This window comes from Phalacrocorax aristotelis, chromosome 4 (assembly GCF_949628215.1).
Source record: "Phalacrocorax aristotelis chromosome 4, bGulAri2.1, whole genome shotgun sequence".
Classification (NCBI taxonomy): domain Eukaryota; kingdom Metazoa; phylum Chordata; class Aves; order Suliformes; family Phalacrocoracidae; genus Phalacrocorax; species Phalacrocorax aristotelis.
Genome location: NC_134279.1, coordinates 80,307,107 through 80,316,289, shown reverse-complemented (window position 1 = coordinate 80,316,289; position 9,183 = coordinate 80,307,107). Strand labels below are relative to the sequence as shown.

General features: G+C 45.7%; 1 protein-coding gene across 2 annotated transcripts in view; it reads left to right on the top strand.

The window, feature by feature from the left end:
* Window positions 1-4,129: 4,129 nt before the first annotated feature.
* The window catches only part of CTNNA2 (catenin alpha 2), a 530,531-nt gene continuing 525,477 nt past the window's right edge, over window positions 4,130-9,183 (top strand). The window contains exon 1 of one of the 2 annotated variants that reach the window (XM_075092184.1): window positions 4,130-4,226. The gene's annotated coding sequence lies outside the window, so the exon portion shown is untranslated. The remainder of the gene's footprint in view (window positions 4,227-9,183) is intronic. The other variant, XM_075092185.1, reaches the window with a different exon arrangement.

The window sequence follows — 9,183 nt, the reverse complement described above, 5'->3', positions numbered from 1 at the left end:
TTATTAACCCCACTATCCAAAAATAACTTTGTCAGAGAACACAAGTAACATGCAATTTTATGGAGAAAACCTGTGTTTGCTGGATATCATGTCACAGGTTTTGTCATAATAGGTAACAGACTATGGCTTGATTACTACAGATTTAAATGGCATGCAAAAGAAAATGATTTCCAGTACACTACATCATGGCAGGGTACCTGCTTTCTAATGTTGTCATTAACAGTAAAAAAAAAAAAAAAAAAAAAAATATTCAATAGGTGATTTAGAAAGTGACGTTCCTATCTGTCCAGGCACCAGTAAACCATAGGTCAGTATGTGAAAACCAGGACTGCTATGCGCTGAGATTTGCTATGCAATACCCTTGTAACCAACAATCTGCCTATATAACCACAAATGCCAACATAGATTTCCCTAAGCAGAGAAACTTGAAACCCCCTTGATTTCCTAACCTTTTTATCCCAGGGGTCACACAGCTTTGAGTTCTTCAAAAGCAGCAGAGCGCGCTGCACTTACAGAACCCAAATGCCCTTTCTGCCACGCAGTCTCCACAACATAAATACTGCAAATCGTCTACAGAGCTCACAAGAAACCACGGTTTCTCCTGTACATCTGCCTTCTGGTTGATCACACCACCACCACAGATCTTGCATTAACATCTTTCAGTAATGACCCCACTCATTTCCTGATGGCCTTTTATATATAGACACACACTACTGCACCTACGTGAGGTGACTGGGCACAGCCAGAGGGTTCATATGGCACACGGTGGCCTGAGCTGTGGGATGCCACTTCAGCAACTCCAACCCTCCCAGGACCTCTTGCTTAGGCGTACTTATGTTCTCTCCCGAAATTCTGCAACCAGCTGTCCCTGGTAAGAGCTAAAGTGAAAGCCAACTTGTATCTGACTAGCTACTCCTTTGAGTAACTATGTATTGCAGAACTCAGCATAAAAATCTCAAGTAAAGGAAAGGTAAAGACTAAATGGCCAACCAGGACCAGTCTCACTGATAAACATGACGCATACCCTGTCTGAATTTTTCTGTCGTCCTTATTCCAAATCATTCCTATTTTCCACGTATATACTTAATATTTGGGTTCTACATTGTGACAGTTTCACAGTTGGCACAGAACTAAAACAACAACAACAACATATATTTACAAAAAGCACCTGTGTATGTTTCACTTCAGCAGAATAGTCTTTTTGTCTGTCTTGCTAATCAAAGCGCCGGATATTTCTGACGCTTTGGTGATGTCTCTTCCCTATATGTAGCAGAAAGTTGGCAGTGGGAGATCCCATGGCAGTTGCAAGCGTTTGTTAAGAGCTGTCGCTGGCCTCCCTTGGCTGGTAGGAGCTACATTCATTTACAGGGCAGCTTAGCAGCTTATCTCAGTTTTTAGTAAACAGTGGTAACAAACTCAGTTTTCTTCGAGACAGTTAACAGTGACTAAAAATATGGGTAATTTCAAAAATATGTTAATTACCTAAATTGAAGAAAGAAACGTCTAAACAGTGGCCGGAGCCCTCTTTCAGGACTATGAGAAGAATAAGTTCACAGAGCTCTTCCAGATTTTCAGATCTCTTTATCACATTCTGGCAGACCTCTTAGCAACAGTCCAGCAATCCATGTCTTCTGTCTTAGACAAAGGTAATCTGGACTAGGCAAGTAATCTGATTTGTTTCTTAAATTGACATGCTTTAAACAGAAACATGCCCAGAGAGTTGGCTGAGTCATTTGGGTCAAATTTACGAGAGATGTATTTGCAGCTGGGTTACTGGTGGAGAGAGAAGTTATACCATTTTTCATAATCATGATTACTTACTATTTGTGGTTCTTATATGTATACTATAGCTCATGCTCATTTTAGTCAAATGCCTGGAGAAACATTTAGCTGACATTCAATTAGTGAAGTAATGCACTGTGATAGAGGAGGAGGTAATTTACTACGTTCTATTTGGAAACCTTGCTTGTTTCCATTGATATTCAGAATAGACTAGCCAGTTACCACAAAGTAAGGTACCACTCCTACATGGAAGGACTAGCAATCCAAAAGATATGGAGTTCAGAAGTGAAGGCAAGAAACAAAGTCTGTAGGTAAAGGCTTCCTAACACCATCTGGCTCCGTTCAATAGGATGGGAAAGACAATACCAGTACCTAGAAAAAGCAGTTTGATGCAACCTGAAAGCCTATTAAAGACACAAAGTAAATGCCTAGTTTGTCTCACAGCAATAATTTACACATCATCATGAAGGGCAGGCCAGCATGATCTCTGCTTACACTTGCAGAATAGGTTATGTTTCCGTCCTAAATGATACTGTGAGGTTAAAATAATTCAAAGTATTTCTGCATACTACACACTGTGACTACTTACATCTGTTGTATGGCCGTGCCAAGTGTGTGCCATGATGAATCTGATCACATTTAAATTCATATTTAAATGAGTTCTTGCCTAAGAAATTTTTTTCTTCTGCTTCAAACTCCTCCTGGACTCTGTTGCTGTGCCTTGATAAAGGGAATTAAGGTTCCAATTCAGCTCCCTTCCTCATTTATTCATTGTAAAAATGAATATAAATCCTGACTATATTTTTCTTGGGCTGAGGAGACAACGACTGGCAACGACTGCCTCTACTTGAGGCCTAATGGATACCTGTACTGCTAGCATCATTCCCTTACAAGCTGAGCCGGGAAACTGTTTTGGCCAGTTCCCTCCAAGCCTAAACTGGCCAGAAAAGGTAAAAGCATGGAAGGACTCATCCCCCTCCCCTCCTTGCTGCCTGTGAGTTTACGCAGAAGCTGGGGAAGCAGATGGATGCCACAAGAAGTGCAAAGGACGCGTGGAACAACAGCACGTCAGTGGGATTCACACTGCCTCAGAACAGCGAAGTCCCCTCAGCGACACTTACTCCACAGGGATCCTCTGCCACCGCGGCTTACGGGACTTGAGGCTCAGCGGTTTTGGAGCAGGATGGTGGCAGCATGTTCCTTCCAAAAGGAAGCGCAGAAGGTGCTGCAGTGTAGTGAAAAAAACCCCCAAACCTTAAGCTTGGTAAGATTAGCAATACAAGCTAAGGAACAGTGGAAAAAAAAGTGCAAGGCTTTGCAGAGAGGGACAAAACCTGACATTTGGTGCAGCGAATGGAGGGCTGTACAACACCCAAGTAACAGAAAGCCATAAGCAAAGTTTTTTTAAGAGGACAGGAGAACCGAAGTTCTTGCAACCGGTCCTGACGGTACCCTCATAAAGGGATTATCTTCCCCCTGCGCAGTATCTGAAGGAGTACAAGAGATTATTATAAATCCACATAAACCCCCTCCCAGCTCTTTGTTCGCCGAGCCCTCCTGTCACAGGTACCGGCGCTGTCCCCCGGCGCCCGGGCTGCGCTTGCGAAGCCCCCACTGCCAGGCGCAGCCTTTCCGCAGCTGCCCCTCGGCCTCCCCCGCCTTACCACCGGCACACGGCGGGCACAGCGCGGCCACCGACCCGCGCCTCGCCCCGCCGCGCTGCCGGGACGCGCCATCCCCTCCCGCCGCCGCTTTCCAGGCCGCCGGGCCCCGCAGCGCCTGGCCAGCCTGGGAGCCCTCACCTCACCTCAGCTCCCCACCTGCGGCGGCCGCCCCCCGCCACCCTGGGCCTCCCTCCGAGCCCTCTCCCGGCCCCCGCAGCAGCCGCCGCCCTCTCCCTCCCGGCCCCCCGGGCGCCTCCCGCAAGCCCCGCTCCCCTCCCCTCACACCCCCAGCCCCATGCCTCCTCCGCCGCGCCGCCCCTTCCCCACCGCGCCGCTTGGTAACGCCGTTTCCATACTCACAGCAACTGCGCACTGAGGCGGCCCGTGGCCGGCCTGGGGACCAGCTTAGCCGGGACCGGCAGCGGCGGCAAGGCCTCCCCCCGCCCCGTCAGCCCCTCGGCGGGCAGCTCCCCGCGCCCGGCGGCGGCGGCGGCGCAGGCGCGCTGCCTCCTCCCCTAGTGGCTGCCGCGGGGAGGCTGGCGGCCGCGGCGGCAGCTCCCGGCTCCCCTCAGAGCCGAGCGAGCGCGGCTCGGGCCGGCAGCGGGAGGCGGGTGGCGAGGGCGGGAGGCGGGGGCCGGGGCCGGGCGCTGTGTGAGGGAGCCGCGCCGCGCACCCAGCCCGGCTGTAACCGTCGCTGCTGGGGAGGAGGAGGAGGAGGAGGCGGAGGAGGCGACGACGGCGGCGGCGGCAGATTCTCCCACCCCCACCCACCGAGCTGAGGTGAGGCCAGGGCAAAGCATCCTCCTTTCTTCCCTTCATCCCTTCCTCCCTTTCATCCTTCCCCCTTCCCCGAGCTCCTTCCTTTCATCCTCTTTCCTTATCCTCCTCCCCCCTTATCTCTCCTTCCCCTCATCCTTCCTTGCGCTTCCTGGTCCTCCTTTCCTTTCTTCTCTCCTCAGCCACCTTTCTCCACTCCTCCCCATCCCCCAGACTTCTTCTCCCCGTGCCCACATTTTGCACCCACCAGAAATAATAATCATGCTTTTTTTTTTCCCCCCTTTTCCTTTCTTAAACGTAATTTTAATTCTCGCCCAGTGAAAGAGGGAGAGAGAAAGAGACAGAGTCGGTCACAGACAGAGATAATCCCCTCTCCTTTAAAGAATGGATTTGAATTAATGGTCATTTTGTGGTGTGTGTATTATGGGAAGAGGGGGCTTATATTTAGGGAAGAACAGAAAGGGTCAAGGGTGTGCTGTTTCACTTATTCATCCATTTACCTGGCATCACTTACAGGTGAAACCTAGCTCTCTATTATTTTAAGCATTTTTTTTTCAAATTTTTAGAAATTATTCTCCTTCCTTCAGGCATCAGAGGTTTCTTCCTCCCTTTTATCCATCCACTGTGCGTCTCTGTAATTTACAGTCGCTGCTGCTCTGATTGCCTCAGCCGGGAGCCGGCGGGGAAGGGGCGCGGGCAGCGGTGCTGTGCGGTGGGGAGGGGGCGACAGCAGAAAGCACCTTCCTCCATCCCATCCCTCTAGGCCTCTTCCAGGGTCTGAGACCTTCCAATCCACCAGCTTCGTATCCCACCCGGAATCCAGCCCGAAAGGTGCCAGCTCCCGTCAAAGGATTTGCTCCGGTGGCAAAGAGTGAAAGTTTAAAATGCGGCTTTGTCTTTACGCGGAGCGTGCTGGGGATGGCGAAAAGCTGCGTGGATGGCGGCTGAAAGGCGACGGCCAAAGCGTCTCCTTGCGTGGCTTCTGGAGTGGAAGAAGTTTTGCTTGGGCATGGTGGTGGCGGTGGGGAGCGGCGTGGCTGCTGCGAGACTTCCCTGGCTGCCTTGCCCGTTTGGGGGTTGGCGTTGTGGATGCGTGTGCTTAGGGGAGCGTCAGCACGCCCAGGGTTCGGGAAAGTAACTTCTACATGTTCACGGTGGGGTGTAACGTGAGGAGTAGGTAGCGTGCACCTGCCCCTCCGTAGATTGGAGGAGTGAATGTACTCCCTCGCATCTCGCCGGCCGTGCGCGCTGCCTGTTTTATTTTTGAGGTGATGCTCTGTCAGTTGAAGTGATCAGTTGGTGGTTGTATTTCTCTCTTCATCAGTTGCAGAGTGGCAGAACGTTGATTGCTAGCATGCTTCAGATGATTTCAGCCTTTCTGAGCTTCTGTTTGCTGAATTAGAAGTTTGTTTATACTTCATCAGGATACATATGTTTCAAAACCCTTACTATTTTATAAATCCATAGATACCACAGTAACCGATACGACAGCAAAACTCCATCAGCCTGAATAACATTAAAACATGGATGTTATACACTATCTTGGCATGTATTCCCTGAGAGATGTTGATTCTGTTAACTTGTCGGGATTGCAGTCAATGCTGTGGGTTTTGGAGTACGAGGTAGATAAGTAGCATAAGCAGGAGTAGTCTTAAATGATGATGCAAACAACAGATCTTACTGGCTTTGTGGCTATTACAATGCTGCTGGTTTCTTTTTTACCTATAGTGTCTGTGATTGATATTATGTATTGTATCAGGCTTTTTATACTCCAGGTCAAAGGGAATTCTTTCTAGAGGAGGAAAAGTACTGACCTGAAGGATGAACTTTTGCACTCGATTGTGTAAATGGTTGTTTACAGAAATGCCACCTCAGCTGTGTACAGGATAGCTGTAATTCCATTAATGGGCTCTGCTGATGACAAAAGCCTCACCAGGAAAAGCTCCAGTGTCGCTTCAGCCCCTACGTGGAAATGCAACCCTAATTTATGCAGATTTCTGAAAGCTTTTTATTTTTAATATTAATGGTGAGCACGTGCGGTACTACTGAAATGCCTCTGAAGCACTGCAAACCAAGAGTGCTTGTAGACTGAGACTGCAAAGCCAAAAGAAGCAATTAGATATTCTGCTCTGACCCCTTCACAATTATAGTCAGTTGGACTTTAGCCAGTTACTTTTGAGTGCAATAACTTGCATTTGGCTGAAACGCATTTTCCAGAAAAATTGGAATTTTGATCAGGAAGACAGCAAGAGGTGGAGAATCTGCTGTTTATTAAGTTATTTGGCTTCAGCTTCCAGTCACTGGTTACTGATGTGCCTTTCTCCACTGTGCTAAAGAACTCAAAGTATTTTCTTACCATGGAGGTATTTATCTGCTGTAACCTAGTAATCCCTCTCTTTTCTATTTGAAAAAAAAAAAAGAAAAAAAGTGGGCTAAAATACTTTAAATTCGTCACTGCATGCATTTTCCTCACAGCTCGCTTTCTGTGGCTTTTTTTTTTCCAAATCCACTTTTTCAGCATTTTTACGAAAACATGAGCTGGAAACAACATTGCCAATGCCTTCTCTCAGGAGTGTTTTGTGAGTTTAAATATTACCTCTCTAGCGTTACCCTTCTGTTTAGCCATTGCATTTACGTATTAACCCTTCGTCTGCAGCACTGCGTTGTGGTCTGGGTACGCTCTCTGTGGCACAGCCTTTGCAGGACTGTTTCTTTCCACAAGAGTTCATCATTCTGTAGGACCAGCATGTGTTTCCTGATTGTAGCTTTATAACTTTCCACATAGCTTTTTTTAAAGAATGTTTTGTTTCTGGCATAGGTTGAATATACCAAAAACTCCTGATTGCTTTTTGGAACCAATTTATCTCAGTGATGTAGTGTTCTATCAATTTATAACGTGCAAATTTTGTCACAATTGATCATGTAGACTTAGAAAAAATTGTAAAAAGGTGTTTTGTGATAGTGGCTCCACCTTTGGGGAACTCCGTGTTAGTCTGTGTTACGGTCTTCTTGAAAGCTCTTTTTTTTTTTTTTCTTAACCAGTTCTTGACCTGTTTAATTGGTGCTATTTTGTCATCAAGCTGTTGTAGAATACTGCACCAAGTGCCACAGAAGTTTATATATGATACAGATATTTTTACCAATGGGAAGTATCAATTTTAGCAAAGAATAAAACCAGATTCATTTAAGAGGATCTATTTTCATTAATTTTGCTTCCTATTTGTTATATAGCTCTGGTACATCAGTTGAATCTCATAATTTTTTTTATATTATTATGCTCAGGACTGCCATCGTTCTAACTTTCCTATAGCTATAAACACTGTCTCACTAGCTTTTTTAGAGTACGGTTGTAACATTAGCATTCATGCAGACATCTGAAATTTTCCCGGTGTTTTCAGAATTGCTAAAAATTCATGTCAGTGGGACAGACATGGTCCATGGTCACTTCTGTGAGAACCCTCTTCTGTGGTGATCTTTGGTCCTGCTGATCAAAAACATTTATGGCAAAGTAATATTGTTTTAATGTTGTACTTGCAGTGGACTGAAGAAGTAATTCATCATTCTCACGAGGTACCAGCAAATCATCTCGCTTCGTTACAAGTGCAGAGTTACTGACTGAATGTATCTGCCCTTTTGCACTGTTAGTGTGGCTCAGAGTCCCTGTTTAGCAGCACACCTGTGTGAGGGCTAAGATTTCTTTTGTTCTTACAAATCCGTAACCCCTTTTTCTCCTGTTGCCAAGAAATGTCTTCATCCTCACCTACCAATTTTTTACACTTACTGATTCAAAAAGCCTGTAATTTTTTATCCCTTAATACATTTTTTTTCTTGTTATGTATGGCTTCACACTTCTAATAGCAGCATTTATTGAAATCTGTTTTGTTGCCAAATTGCAGTAGTTATGACAATGCCTTCTAGGTATTACATGCTGTTGGAACATGTGAGTATGAGGGTTTTTTTCCTGTGTACAACAACACAGCTGTACAATTTATTACATTTCAGAGCAGAGTAGGCTTCTGCTTTTAATAGAGCATGTTTCAAGGCTTGGCTAAAGAAAGCTAAGCTCTTCATTTCTTTTCTCCATACGTTGCCCATAGGCAGTACAATGCATAGGACATACTTTGGGTGTAGATGTAGTACCGAATGACATTGGAAATAGGAAGGGCAAGTACAGAGAAATAAAAAATAGAATATGTAGCTGGAAGTACGAAGGACAGGCACACAGAAATAAAGAATAGCAAGATTAACCTAATGGTAGTTGCAGTAGCATACTTAGATCATAACTTGATTGGAGTTTTTGTGGCTCAGGTCTGTAGAAGTTGTACCCCTAAAGCTGGTTTGAGGTAAGATGCAAGAAGACGACATAAAAAGAACAGAATTGGAGGGGAAGATGAAAGTGACAAAAAGAAAGTTCTATTTCAGAGGCTAGTTAAGAGCTGCTTCTTGACCAAAATAAACTTGTTTATTTTCTATAAACATAGTATTTTTTTAGGATAAACTTTCTTGAGGAATTAGATAAGCAGTACTGTGTATCAGTGAACCAGCGAGAACTTCCCCAAGGCACAGCTTCCGATACAGCAGGCTTCTGCAGGAAGCGAAAGTGGATGAGACTCCAGTTCCTCTGTGGAGCTCTGTTATTGATGGGTAAGGTCCTCCAGCTGTTCAGCAACACCGTGAACCTGACTGTGATCAAACCACTTCTAAGTCTAGCGTACCTTGAGCACTGTTGGAAGCTACAGAGACAAAACTGCTTAAGGCTGCTGTAACAAATAAGTTGAAGACATGACAACAAAGAACGGAAACCAGGTTTTGGCCTATTAGAAGATGCGGTTAATAACCAAGATATTCTTGTATTCCAGCTTCTTATTGTCTTATGGGAATTCATAATACATCTAACTGTATCTCGGAGTGATAACGCTATTGTATTGAGTTTTCAGTCAGGCAGGCTCAGCATTCTTCG